At 51.6% G+C, this 13,798-nt stretch overlaps 1 protein-coding gene across 15 annotated transcripts in view; it reads right to left on the reverse strand.

Moving 5' to 3' along the window:
* Window positions 1-10,446: 10,446 nt before the first annotated feature.
* CAMK2G (calcium/calmodulin dependent protein kinase II gamma) overlaps window positions 10,447-13,798 on the reverse strand; it is an 80,117-nt gene continuing 76,765 nt past the window's right edge. For 13 of the 15 annotated variants that reach the window (XM_075934612.2, XM_075934608.2, XM_075934614.2 and 10 more), the window contains one exon: window positions 10,447-13,026. The gene's annotated coding sequence lies outside the window, so the exon portion shown is untranslated. The remainder of the gene's footprint in view (window positions 13,027-13,798) is intronic. The other 2 variants (XM_075934609.2, XM_075934610.2) reach the window with 2 other exon arrangements.

A 13,798-nucleotide genomic window follows, 5' to 3' on the forward strand; every position in this document is an offset into this window, starting at 1 on the left:
CCCGGGCCCGCCCCCCGCGCCCCGCCCGCCCCCCTCCCCCCCAGCGCCCCGCCCCGCCGCCTCGGCACCGGCCCCCCCCCCCCCCAGGCCCCGCCCGCCCCGCACCGCCCCCCCCGCCCCCCCTCGGGCCCCCCAGCCCCCGCCCCGGGCGCCCCCCCCGGGCCCCCCCGGCCCCCGCCCCAGCCGCCCCGCCCCGGCCGCCCCCCACCACCCCCCCCCGCCCCCCCCGCGCCCCGCCCCCCCCTCCACCGCCCCGCCCCCGCCGCCCCGGCCCCGCCCCCCCCCCCGGGCCCCCCGCCCCCCCGCCTCGGCACCGGCCCCCCCGGCCCCCCCCAGCGCCCCGCCCCGCCGCCTCGGGCCCCGGCCCCCCCCGCCCAGGCACCCGCCCCCCCCGGCCCCACCGGCCCCCCCCCCCCCCCCAGCGCCCCGGCCCCCCCCCGCCCCCCCCCCCCCCAGCCCCCGCCCCCCCGCCTCGGCACCCCCCCCGGCCCCCCCGCGGCCCCCCCCCGGCAGCGCCCCGCCCCGCCCCGCCCCCGGCGGCCCCCCCCGGCCCCCCCCAGCGCCCCGCCCCCCCGCCTCGGCACCGGCCCCCCGGGCCCCCCCGGCCCCCCGCAGCGCCCCGCCCCGCCGCCTCGGCACCGGCCCCCCCCCCCCAGCGCCCCGCCCCGCCGCACCCCCCCCCGCCCCCCCCAGCCCCCGCCGCCTCGGCACCGGCCCCCCCCCCCCCCCCAGCGGCCCCTCCGGCCCCCCCCCCCCCAGCGCCCCGCCCCGCCGGGCACCCCCCCCCGGGGCCCCGCCCCCGCCGCCTCGGCACCGGCCCCCCCCAGCCCCCCCCAGCCCCCGCCGCCTCGGCACCGGCCCCCCCGGCCCCCCCCAGCGCCCCGCCCCGCCGCCTCGGCCCGGGTCCCCCGGGCCCCCCCCCCAGCGCCCCGCCCCGCCGCCTCGGCACCGGCCCCCCCCCCCCCCGGGCCCCCAGCGCCCCGCTCCCCCCCGGCTCGCCCCCCCCGCGCCCCCGCCCCCCTCGTCCCGCTCCCCGCCCCACACCCCGCCTCCCGGCGCCCCCCCCGGCTCGCCCCCCCCCCGGGGCCTCCCAGCGGCCCCCCCCCCACCGGCTCGCCCCCCTCGGGCCCCCCTCGTCCCGCCCCACACCCCGCCCCCCGGCGCTCCTGGGCGCCTTAATCCCCGCGGCCCAGCCCCCGCAGAGCGCTCCCGGGCCGCGCTGGGTGCGGGGCGCTTCGGGAGGGACGCGCTGCAGTTCCAGCCCGACCTGGGCACAGGCTGCGCTGTGGTTTCCTGCCACCCTTTGGCATCGGAGCCTGACCACAAAAGTAAGTTTTGTAACTCACAAGTCACGGCAGCCGGGGCCGGGATTACACATGGGCCGGTGACAACAACCACAGCTGCGAATTAGTGTTTCCCTCCAATCACTGCTCTCCCGTCCAGTCACAGGAACTGAAACTGGCGGACCAGGGAAGTTACACCGCTCTGAGGCAAGGTGTGAGTACCGGCTGCTCTGCAGGTGGAGACCTGTGCAGTGACACCTACTCTGCAATAAGAACGCGGCCTTCCAGGGTGTCCCCCTTGGGAAGCTGTTTAAGCTAAAATGAAAAAAAAAGCTATTCTTATTCCAGAGCAAGAGTGTCTGCTGATGTACCTTATAGTAGAAAACTCCTGAGAAACCAAATCAGTGGCCAAGGAAGATACTTGAGTGGCAGGGATCAATACGGGAAACTCAACAGGGAGAGGAGGGTGCTAAGAAGAGCTCTGGTCTGGAGCCTGATTCATTTTGGCAGTCCACAGGAGCAAGTACTCCTTGCTTTTCTTTCTGTGTCCCTCAAACTGGCTTCTCTGCCTTTTTCAAAGCAACATTAATAAGGGTACAACAGCACACCAATAGGAAGTCCAGCAAGAGACCACCCTGGCTTAACCAGGACATCTTGAATAATTTAAAAATCAGAGAGGAGTCCTATCAAAAGTGGAAGCTAGGTCAAAGTACAAGGAGCAAAATTAGAAATGTGAAGGCACAAAACGAGCTCAATCTAGCTAGAGACATAGGGGCTGTGTCTACACTGGCATGAATTTCGGGAACTGCTTAAAACAGAATACTATTCCGTTTTCAGTTTTTCCGGAAAAGGAGCGTCTACATTGGCAGGCTGCTTTTCCAGAAAAGCCCTTTTTCCGGAAAAGCGTCTGTGGCCAATGTAGACGCGCTTTTCCGGAAAAGAGCCCCGAGCGCCATTTTCGCGATCGGGGCTTTTTTCCAGAAAAGACTACTGGGCTGTCTACACTGGCCCTTTTCCGGAACAGTGTTCCGGAATAAGGACTTATGCCCGAGCGGAAGCAGAGTAGTTTTTCCGGAATAGCAGCTAATTTTGTACAGTAGAGCATCGTTGCTTTTCTGGAAATTCAAGGGCCAGTGTAGACAGCTCGCAGCTTATTCCGGAAAAGCGGCTGATTTTCCGGAATAAGTGGCCCAGTGTAGACACAGCCAGGGGGTAACAAGAAAATCATAGTACAAAAATATTAGCAGCAAGAAGATGACCAAGGACAAGACAGGCCCATTGCTCAGTAAAGAAGGAAAAACAATAACAAGAAAATGTGGAAATGCCAGAGGTGCTTAACATCTCCTTTGTGTCAGTTTTCACCAAGGAGCTTGTTGGCGATTGGATGTCTGACAGTGAATGCCAGTGAAAATCTGGTAGGTTCAGAAGTTTAAATAGGAAAAGGGAGGTTTAGGTGGGACATTAGGAAAAACTTCCTACCTGTCAGGGTGGTTACACACTGGAGTAAATTGCCCAGGGGGGTTGTGGAGTCTCCATCACTGGAGATATTGAAGAGCAGGTTGGACAGACGCCTGTCAGGGATGATCTAGATGGTGCTTGGTCCTGCCGTGAAGGCAGGGGACTGGACTTGATAATCTCTGAACGTCCCTTCCAGTTCTATTATTCTGTGTTAACAAATGGGGCCCCTACTGCAGAGACACAGGTTATGTTAATAAAAACCAGGACTATGTAGCACTTCAAAGACTAACAAGATGGTTTATTAGGTGATGAGCTTTCGTGGGCCAGACCCACTTCCTCAGATCAAATAGTGGAAGAAAATAGTCACAGCCATATATACCAAAGGATACAATTAAAAAATGAACATATATGAAAAGGACAAATCACATTTCAGAACAGAATGGGGATGGGGCGGGGGGGGGGGAGAAGGTAAATGTCTGTGAGCTAATGATATTAGAGGTGATAACTGGGGAAGCTATCTTTGTAATGGGTAAGATCATTAATGTCTTTGTTTAAACTTAGGCATAAAGTGTCGAATTTCAGTATGAATGGCAGTTCAGAGGTCTGGCCCACGAAAGCTCATCACCTAATAAACCATCTTGTTAGTCTTTAAAGTGCTACATTGTCCTGCATTTTGCTTCAGCTACCCCAGACTAACACGGCTACATCTCTATCACTATTCTACATGCAAGGTTATGTTCATGTTTGTCCTTTATCTTTGCGTCACTCTTTATTGTGTCAGCAGACAGGGGAGTTACAGCAGCAGGGGCACGTTTACACTTCCACTGTTTTGTCAGTAAAAGCTGATTTTTGTCAACAAAATTGTTAGTGGAGACATAGCTTCAGGAGTCCCCAAATGCAGTGAATCTTGTACTGCCTGAGTGACAGCTTGTCATACAGTTAGGGCATAGCTTAAGTCCGTTAAATCTAGAGTGCAGACATGGATTTCAAGTTCTGTAGTGCTAGTGGTACAGCTATACTGGTTTAATCCACATTAGTAAGTGCCAAAAGCCTTTGTGGTGTAGATAAAACAATATAGGTCAGTATCCCAATCACCCTTTAACAACCAAGACTCACACACAGCTCTTAGGTGACTTGTGCAAGATCACCCTCGAAGTCCATGGCCTAAATGAAGACACAATCCAAGAGGCCTGATTTCCTCTGGACAAGAAGGGCTCTATCGTTACAATGTCACCAGAACGTTATCCTGATTAACCCCCATCAAGTCCAGCCTGCCAGAACAGCCACAGCTGAAATCTTCCTCCTCCCTCCGTCCGGCACCCACCCCATCACACTGAATCAGTTAGCTTCCTGGGGCTTTTCCCATCATATTGGGTCTCCGCATCAACACCTACAGCCCACCCTCAGCTCTCATTTTCCTCTACTGCTTCTCCCACTCCCTAAGTGCTTCCAAGCTTTTGTGCTCCTTTCAACTCTTCCTTCTCTTTGCTGTGCACGCCTGCAGTACTCTCCCTGTGTTCATCTGGCAAGTGCCCAACCCCTTTTTACATTCCACCTTTTCCAAACTATCCCTCTCCTCCTCATGAATTAACCCCCCCTCCACACACACACACTCCCTGCCCTGGATAGTTGGCTTGTGTTGTTTGTCTGTCTTTATTTAGATTGAGCTCTCTGGGTCTCTTTCTTAAAGGGATGGGGAAATGTATGGGGCCAATAAATGTTTCAATATAAAATGATACGTCTCTGAATACTCACGAGCTAAGAAAACCCTTTTGTAACTGGGATAGAAGATTTTTGCGGAGAGCCATTACATAGAAATACTTGGCAAGCCAGAGAAAATTTGTGGTACACACACTACTCAAACTACACATTGATCTGTGATAGAAATGTAGCCGTGTTAGTCTGGTGTAGCTAAAACAAAATACAGGACTATGTAGCACTTTAAAGACTAACAAGATGGTTTATTAGATGATGAGCTTTCATGGGCCAGACCCACTTCCTCAGATCAAATAGTGGAAGAAAATAGTCACAGCCATATATACCAAAGGGTGCCATATATACATTAGACAGGATCACAAAGAAAAAACAGTTGTTTGCCATTTCAACCAGAAAGGACACTGTCTCAATGACCTACTCACCTGCATCCTACTTCAGAAGACATTCAAATCTGCACTTGAAAGAGAATCATCTGAACTGGCATTCATGCTAAAATTCGACACTCTCCGCGGAGGCCTGAACAAAGACTCCAGCTATCTTACCCATTACAAAGATAGCTTCCCCAATTATCACCTCTAACACTATTAACTCACAGACATCTACCCTTCCCCACCTCTAATATCATTAACTCACATTCACCTTCCTCCCCCCCCCCCCCCCCCCCGCATCCCCCTTCTGTTCTGAAATGTGATTTGTCCTTTTCATGTGTTCACTTTTTTTTAATTGTATCCTTTGGTATATATGGTTGTGCTATTTTCTTCCACTATTTGATCTGAGGAAGTGGGTCTGGCCCACGAAAGCTCATCACCTAATAAACCATCTTGTTAGTCTTTAAAGTGCTACATAGTCCTGTATTTTGTTTGCACATTGATCTCTTTAAGATAGATTTCAGCGTTAACACTCCATTAGGGGAAATGGGGCAGGGTGAGTTTGCACTGCTACTCTCTCAGAACTATTATTTCAATCCAGCTCCAGACTCAGGCCTTGACTACACATGAAAGATGGTTTTGGGTGTAACGTATTGTGAGAGTTATACTGATGTACCAGTAGACCCTTCTGTGTGAATGCTCTTATACTGGTGGATGAATGGCTTTTTTGGTGGCTCTTCAATCACTCGGGATGGGGTTTAAGCAAAGCCAGAAAAAGCCACTCTCCCTGCTAGAGGTGTGTGCCCAGACGAGGTGTAATATCAAGATAGCTATAGCAATGAAGTCAGTAAAGCTTTCCCAAGTAGGCAAGACCTCACACGTCTTAATTTCTCACTGGCAAAATTTTCCTTGCTGCCAGGAGGGAAAAAGTGATTCTTGCAGAAACCAATGTCTCTAACTGAAAGTGTGGCACATCACACCCCTGGCTGAACCTGACCACCATTCATGTCTTATGTAGGATTTGTGGAGAAAAGGTTCCTGGGGATAAATGTAGGACTGCCATTTTATGAGTGATGATGCAGGTCATCCCAAATAAGCATCAATGAAACTTTCCTATCCCTGTACACCATTGCATCTAGTGTATGTATGACAGAACTTTCAGAGTTAAAACTTTATCATTTCAGTTCCTTATCTCTCTCCACCAATAAGCCAGATTGTCTTAATTACCATGAGCAGACAGGCTTTCAAGTGTATGTATTATAGTTTTTCTAAAAACAGTTTGTTTAGAAAGGGAAATTGCTTCCCTTCTTCCTGATTTTTTATATATATAACATCACAGGAGATTCTGGCTCTAAGCTCCGTGGTCGGTTTGTGATCAGGCAAGAACACCTAGTACTGAAAAGCTATTGATGCTCACATCAGCAGCTGTTACAAACCCCTCAGTCAAGTGAGTTGGGCTCCTCCCTGCAAAGTCTATGGGTATGTACTTTCCAAAATCAAGTATGACAAAAGGAGTACACACAAAAGATAAAGAATATTTCAAATTCTAAGGAGAGGAGGGTGGATATGAATACATTGGAATCTACTCTGGTAAGTAATACCACCTCACTCTTGCCAGCAGTAAATCAAGTACTTTACAAAGTAGGTCAGTATCATCATCTTACAGTTGGGGAAACTGAGGCATGAAGAAGGGCTATGACCAGCCCAAGTCACCCAGCGGCAGAAACCAGATTAGAACCCAGGTTTCTGGTCTTCCAGCCCAACATTCTGTCCACTAGGCTTCTGCAGCCTAGCTTTGGAAAGTGCTAGTTCAGTAACAGCCACAGACGTGTCTCATCAGGGAGAGTGGACTTACTACAGTGGACTTACTCTTGAAGCTAGAGCACTTGAGAGCTGCCCTTCAGGAGGAGAACCCAACAGCCAGCATTACAGGGATGAAAAAAGCAAAACTGTCTCTAGCTGGTAAAGAGGGTTCCCCCTACCGGTCTGCTGATGAAAAGTGCTGTCTAAAACCTGGCTATTGTATTACCCCTTGTTCCCACCCCTACTGAGCACACATTCTTGAACATTTTCACAAAACAGAGAGTTCGCAGGCATACAGAGGTGTCCACATTGAGCCTATCATTGTGATGCTAGGGCATCTCCAGAATTAGGTATACAAATTCAGCCAGAAGAATCTGTGTACTCCACTTTCCCTTCAGTCACTCTGGATGTACAAAGAAAGGAATTCAGGTGTCAGTGTGTGCTACCAAGTCATTCTCATGTTATTGTGGGAAAGCAAGCACGAAGAGCGACGGCTTCCCTAGCGGTGAGATCTGGGCTCACTAATTTCTGGCGAAATCATCGTGCGTAGCTGGGGTCTTTTGCTTCCTTGCTGGGGCATAGGCCGTCACTTTAGATAAGCCTGAAGGTGAAGGTGGTGCAGCTGACTGTGATGGTATTCAACAGGAAAAGGCACAGCTCTTGCATGGATGAAAAAGGCATTTACCACAATTGCTACTGGGTTCTTTAGAAGCACCAAGGAGTGCAGCAGGACACCAAGACTATGTGTCGTCTCCACGGCTGAAGCATAAATACCGTCCGTGGTTATGGATTCAGTGAACTCTTCCAAAGCTTTCCCTTTCCTACACCACCAGCACCATCCTCTTGCCTGTGCTGCATTTTATCTAGCTGTTCCAGACACGGGGTCTGCGGAGTGATGTCACTCTACCTAGGACAAGGGATAGAGCGATGGCTTTTGTTCGAGTAATGCTGGCACTGTCATCAGCTCAGTCCTGGCCCAGTTAATCTCTCTCAACCAAGGGATGTTTTCAAAACGAGGAAAGGGGGTTCTCAGCTGTAGCAAGTGGCACATGACCTTGACAATAAAGGGGGCTGTACATAAATGCCTATTTTTCACCTGTTCATAGCAGGCCAAAAGAGCGTCTGAAAAGACAAACGAGGTACTCACGTTGATTGCATTTGGGGGCCCTTAAAGGGTCTTTTCACACCAGACTTCAAACTGTTTCTGTATAAAGCTATAAACCCTTCTGGCTCTCTGCTTCTAAGATACCAAGAGGACTTGAAATGCTGAATCAAGAACATTATGCTTCTGAAGTTGCACCCTGTCGGGGCCATCCTGGATATACAGTGCGCACTCAGAGTCTAAGGCCAGGCTATGTGACTGATAAAGCTGGCAACTCTCCCTAAGTAGATGGAGAACAGTAGCTGGCTGAGCGAGTACTGGGAGTCCTCCGACTTACCGCACAAGTCTGAGGAATAAATTGGGTCGTAAATTGAAATGTTGTTAAGTCAAACCCTCTTTTCCCATAGGAATCAATGGTGTAAAGGGAGGACTGGTTCCCGAATCAAGGTTTGATGTACTATTGTCACCACATTAACCCAGATTTTTGTGCTAAAGGAATTGGTTAATTTTCTTACTGTTGTCTTTGGAGAGCTAATATCTGGCCGATTCCTCAATTTACAGCACATTTTAGGCTTTGTCTACACTAGCAAGTTTTGTTGACCAAACTTATGTTGACACCCCAAAGTTGACATAAAAGCCAGAATACAGTCCATTGGTCAGACTAGCCCCCTGGTGACGGACCACGCTCACATTGGGGCACCACCACTGACTGCAATGCACGGCGAGGGCAGTAACGCTCACTAGCAGCTGTGGGAAGGCAGGGCAGGTTGTGACGCCTCTAGGGACTGTGCTAAGTGTCCCGCCACGCACTGCTTTCTGGCCCAGCCCAGCCCTCCACTGGCTTCTGACTAGCTTTTGTGCCATTTTTTCAACAGCCGTTCTTTGCCATGCGCCCCGGCATTTGTGTTTAGAAGGGATGGATCCCTCGCTTGTCACTGCTCTGCCAAGTGTCCTGAGGACGTTGCACGCGGCAGTGCAGTTCATTGGCAAGGGTCTGCCCGAGGAAGGCTGGCAGGTGTCTGGCACTGCGTGATATGGCTAGCAGCAACTCGACATTGCACAGAGGGGCCCACTGCTTCTGGACTAAGGACACCAGCACAGAGTGGAGGGATCAGATCGTCTTGCAGGTGGGAGACGAAGACCCGGGTGAGGTGACTGCCCCAGCACACGCCGCTGCCGCGTGTCTCTTCAGAGCCCCTGGCACACGCTTTGGGAAGCCTGCCCATGTGAATGCTGGGGCCAGACTCCTCTCCCGACGCTCTGTGGTGGGCCAGGCGGAGCAGCCAGCCGGCTATCCTGCCATGGTCACCTGGGAAGAGACGATGGGACCTTTCCACACGGAGCCAGCAAGCAGGAACTGGAATTTAGAATTCTCAGGGCTTGCAAGGGGAAGGGGCAGATTGCTGCAGAGCCGTGGAGTTCCATCTGCTTCTTTCCCTTCATACGCTCACTCCACGCACGTCAAACATTGCCACCGCCCTGTTCACATCACAGCCAGGAGCAGGGGCTCATCCGCTCTGCCTCTGAACTGCTGTACCGGGGCAAGCCTGCCTGTTGGGGTCCAGGTGCGCACCTCACTCTAAGGGAAGTGTCTGTCGGGTGGTGGGGCTCAAGGGTCCCCACCATGACTGTGCCTGGCCTGGATCACTAAGCGAGGGAGCCGAGGGCTCGGAGGGGAACAGGGACATTGGACTCAATGCAATCCCTGCTCAGTCAGTAGGTTGATTGGAGCCACGTGGAGTGTGGTCGGCATGTGGCTGCATGGAGGAAGACACGGGCGCTCTGTTGTGGTTTGGGAGTGGTGCTAGGACTCAGGTCCATGAGGAGGAATACTCTGAAAACGATGGGTGACAAAACTGACTTTTCTTCATTTACGAGACTAAACAGGGTAGCAAGGAGGTGCTGAGGTGATGCTTTTGCAGACACCTTCCTGACACAACTGGCCTATAAGAAGCCAGTTGTCCACCTATGGCAACACCAGAAAGCCTGGCATTGCATCTGGGCTACTACCGTGGCAAAGATTCTGTGACTAGCTGGGTGCTGTAGCAAGCCCAAAGGGGAGGATGTGAAACTAGGACATCTACATGGAAACAGGCATCTGTCCTGCCGAGAGCTACCAACCACACTCCCTCCTGAGGGGAGGAGATGAGAGAGACCAGCGTAATCAGTCTGAATTTCAGCTGTCAAATAAAAATGTTGAGTAGCTGAAGGTCCAAGATGGGTTTTCACCCTCCATCTTTCTTTGGGATATGGAAACTTGGGAATTAAGGGCCTCTCCCTTGGTACAGAGGTGGGGTGCATTGTCACCCCTCAGTGCAAAAGGGATTCCTCTGCCTCCTGAGGGTAAATTGTCCATTACGGAGTTTAGAAGGGTGGTGAGGAGATAAGGAAAGAAACTTATGGAGTAGCCCCGACAGATAATTTCCAGGACCCAGCTGTCAGTGGTGCTCTTATTCCAGCTGTGGCAAAGTGAGCAAGCCAGCCTCCCTCCAAAGGCATAGGCAGGGATACCTGCACCGTGCCCTGCATGTCAACACGAGACCGGGCCACACTGCTGGGATTCCACATCTTTTCTGAAGGTCAGCAACCATCTATTTTCCTGCATGTGGACCAACGTCTCACCTACATCTGCTGCTCCAAAACCAGCGCTGCCAAAAGCCTCTGGACCACATTGTCCCATGGTACAGAGAAGAGACAAATGCCATTCCACTTTGCGCCCCGTTTAAATGTTATTTTATTAAATATCTTCAGTTCAAGGTTCCATTGTAACAAAGCTATGAAGATTCTACCAACATTCAGACCAAACAAACACTAGCTAACTTTATTTCTATATCATGCAAAAATTCTGCATCAAGTGCCTTCCATTTCCTGTTTAAAATGTGATATTTATAATATATATTCTATAGATGCTTATATTAGCCCCGTAAGAGAACATTAAGAATGCTAAAGGTGTATAGCTATGCCTGATAATGGCCATACCAAGCTAAGGTTCTCATTAACTCAAAAGAATAAACAAAGAGCTTGTCTCCAAGCCAGTGCAAAATCAAAACCCATCCATTTTTAAAAGTTTTCTCTGAAAGATGCAGATACTAAATACAGAGGGTCGCTTAATCATTAATCATCATCAGGTAAAAAGATGAGAAAAGATCAGACCTGAAGAAGGCATGCACAATTTTTTGTATTTCTCCCTCAAAAACTGCATAATTATAATGTCCTGCTTGCTCTCTGTGTGGCTTTTTAAAAACAAATTGGAATAAAATATCAAAACTTTTCCTCTCTTCCTGACTCACTAGCTTATGCCCTTCTGAACATGTTCCCCAACAGTAGGAACCAGTGTTCGCCCGTTCCTGTCTCAGTTCCCACTCCACCCCCACATGTGGTTGGGACGGTGGAGGAAAGAAGAAAAGTATTTGTCCAGACAAACTGTGGGAAAATGTGAATGGACCTTTCCCCGCATCCTGGATTAGCTGCTCTAATCGTGTGTGGGATTGACCTAGGGGGCATGGAGGGATTTCCACAGCAAGGGAGCAACACCACGCAGAGCTGCAGCTCCCAGGTCCTTCCCACCGTTCCACTGAACCAGGATCAAGGATGATCTAGCTCTCCCTTTCCCTTGTCTATTGCAATGCTGCCTTCCCTTGAAATACACGGTCTGCTCTGTCCCTCTGAGGCGGAGCGCTAACATACTGTAAGGCCCCAGGACCAAACTTAGTGATTTGTAATTGGAGGGATTAAATGCTCATATCAATATCCCACAATAATGACCAAGTCCTTGCCCCCCTCTTGATCAGGCCACAGAAATCATGGGGCTTCTTAGTGCTAGAGGAGTCTAGTAAAAAGGCCTTTTGCTTCTCTGGGCCAGGATTAATTCATAGCAAGCTAAAATAATTCAACCTTCTCCTCCTAGCAAATGAAGGAAGGAAGATGAGTTTGCCCAAAGGACAAGCATCAGAGGGCCTGCTTTCCCCCTCTGTTTCATGAGGCCTGAGGTCCTCTGCCTACAGTTTGCTGAGATTCTGAGCAGACTGTTTTATAAGTTACGATATTACCATAAAGAAACAGAAAAGCTATCCAGAAGAACACCAGGACACATGACATTTACAAACAGATGCGGGGATGGGAGAAACACCTGCGCTTGGTTGTTAGCTCCCTCTGCTATTTTACTAGAGAACAACAACAAAAAAATCAAACTGGAAGCTGGTGAGCCCCTTAATTCTATGGTGCATATATTTCATATAAAACACAGGCTAATGATGCATCATACAGAGGTGGATGCGTGAGTCTCCATGAAAGAACATAACACTTAGTTTTCTCATCTGCTTCCTAAGGAACACATGTTCTGCAGCACTGCGAATCCCAGCTATGTACTACGAGAAAAAGAAAGCAATAAAAGAAAATCCCATACATGTACCCTTTTCAGCTAAAACCTTTGCTCGTCACGCTCCTTTTCTCAGCTGGGTGCAAACCTTCATGTTTGGCCACGGAGCGGCCACTTCTCAAACCAGGATCTCTCAAGAGCAAGTTCCTATTTATATTTTTATTTAAGCCATTTTTTACAGTCCACTGTTCCAGCCTTGGTTTTTACTCAACAGCCTGTTTTGGTTTTAGGACGTCTGTCGGCGCTGAGCAGCCAGCATGCTGCCGCATCCGCACCACTCTGAAGACTTAAGAAGAAACTCGGACTGAAGTCAGTCTGCTAGGCAGTGCGAAGGGGAGAAGTGTCATTCTTCCACCTTGCCCTCCCATTCTTCATCCAGGCCCCTCAAGGGTCTCCTTGCCACCTCTCACCGATTCAAGTCCCAGCACAGCCTGAATGCAATGTTAGCTTCCACTTTGCCTTGTGATCAGAGTTCGGCAGTCTGCTGCTCAAGCTGCCTTCTCCTCTTCTCCTCACTCGTGTGCTCTCGCCTTCGCTTTTGCTTCCCCCCTCGCTCGGTTTCTGAAAGATGCTCCAGTTGATGCCATTTCGTCAGCCCTGGAGGGGGGTGTTGGATAGTCTGTCATTTATTGATCATTATTCCTATTTATTTTATTAATACAAACAACATGTCTCTCTTAGATTTAAAAAACACCTTCGTACAGCAGAAACAGACACGATGGATCCATGGAGAACAGAGAGGCGGCAGCGCACAGAGCATCAGATGCATGCAGGGTTTCGTGCATTTGGCTGCTGCCTGTTTGTAACTTCTAATTTTTTTTTAAGCGTCAGAACGGATACGACCGTCGCTGTGACTCGGGCACTCCAGAGCTGCCGCTAAGAAGACATTGCCCTCCGGCTGAGTATCTCCAAAAGCTGCTGCAGCCAGAAGGCGGCAGTGTCCACCCAGAAAGGAGAGAGAAGAAGGGGGTGGGAGAAGGAAGGGAAACAAAGCCAAAAGTTAGTTGCACAGTGTATATAGAGACTTGCCCACAGCATGCCAGGCAGGGAGAAAACGCTGTCATGATGCAAGAGGACACCTCGCGCACACAGCATGCGCCAGAGCCGGGGCAGCGCACCTCCCTTCCACCCCGTGCTCCAGGAGGAAGAATCACCATTCCTGCAACTCCACTGCGGGCCGGTGACAGCAGAAGGGAGCCCTCCCACGTGCGTTAGAGGGGGAGCGGAATCCCAGCGTGCCAGCGAGAGCGCAGCTCAGAAGGCGCTGCCCGACTAGGCCAGGTCAGACCTGGAGACCATCTGAAATAAAGCCCAGCCCCAAGCGCGTGGGGATGGAGTGACCTGCCTGGAGGGACACTTGCTTCCTCGCCGAGTCACAGGCTGGCTCCTGCCCTGGCAGAGGCGGGTTTAGATCCCTGCCTCTAGCTTTGCCTGTTCCCCGCACCCACCGAAACCAGCAGGCTCTTTCTGCTACGCTGCTGGCCTCAGTGACGCCTCTAGCAGTGATTTCCTGAGCGTGCTGTGCTAGAAACGGGCCTCCGGTCAACAGTTCAACTGGCCGCTTTTCACCAACCTCTCCTCGTGCTCGCCGCTGCTCCTCACCTTGGATGCCTTCGTCATGAACTCCCTGCCCCCCCACAAGCAGCCGCCCTTCAGCACTCCCTCCCACTTTTCCCACGCAGGTGAGGAA

The sequence above is a fragment of the Pelodiscus sinensis genome, chromosome 8 (assembly GCF_052426305.1).
Source record: "Pelodiscus sinensis isolate ZL-2025 chromosome 8, ASM5242630v1, whole genome shotgun sequence".
NCBI classification, from domain to species: Eukaryota; Metazoa; Chordata; order Testudines; family Trionychidae; genus Pelodiscus; species Pelodiscus sinensis.